The sequence below is a fragment of the Penaeus monodon genome, chromosome 30 (genome assembly GCF_015228065.2).
Source record: "Penaeus monodon isolate SGIC_2016 chromosome 30, NSTDA_Pmon_1, whole genome shotgun sequence".
NCBI lineage: Eukaryota > Metazoa > Arthropoda > Malacostraca > Decapoda > Penaeidae > Penaeus > Penaeus monodon.
The window spans coordinates 28,903,494-28,903,700 of record NC_051415.1 but is presented as its reverse complement, the minus strand read 5'-3'; positions in this window follow the sequence as shown (position 1 = coordinate 28,903,700).

Sequence of the window (207 nt, the reverse complement as noted above, 5' to 3'; positions counted from 1 at the left end):
ACATGCCTACGACTTCAGTTTTTATAGCTCAGAAAATCTTCTCCAGGCAGACGTAAACACACTCACGAATTTCCACAACTTGGCTGCAGTTCTGTTTACTTTCACATACTAATAGTTAAGCGTGAGATTAAGAGTGTCAAAGAAGGCAGCGTGTTAATTGTCCCTTTCGCTACAATGACTCATTTAATAGCAATCTTTAAATATTTT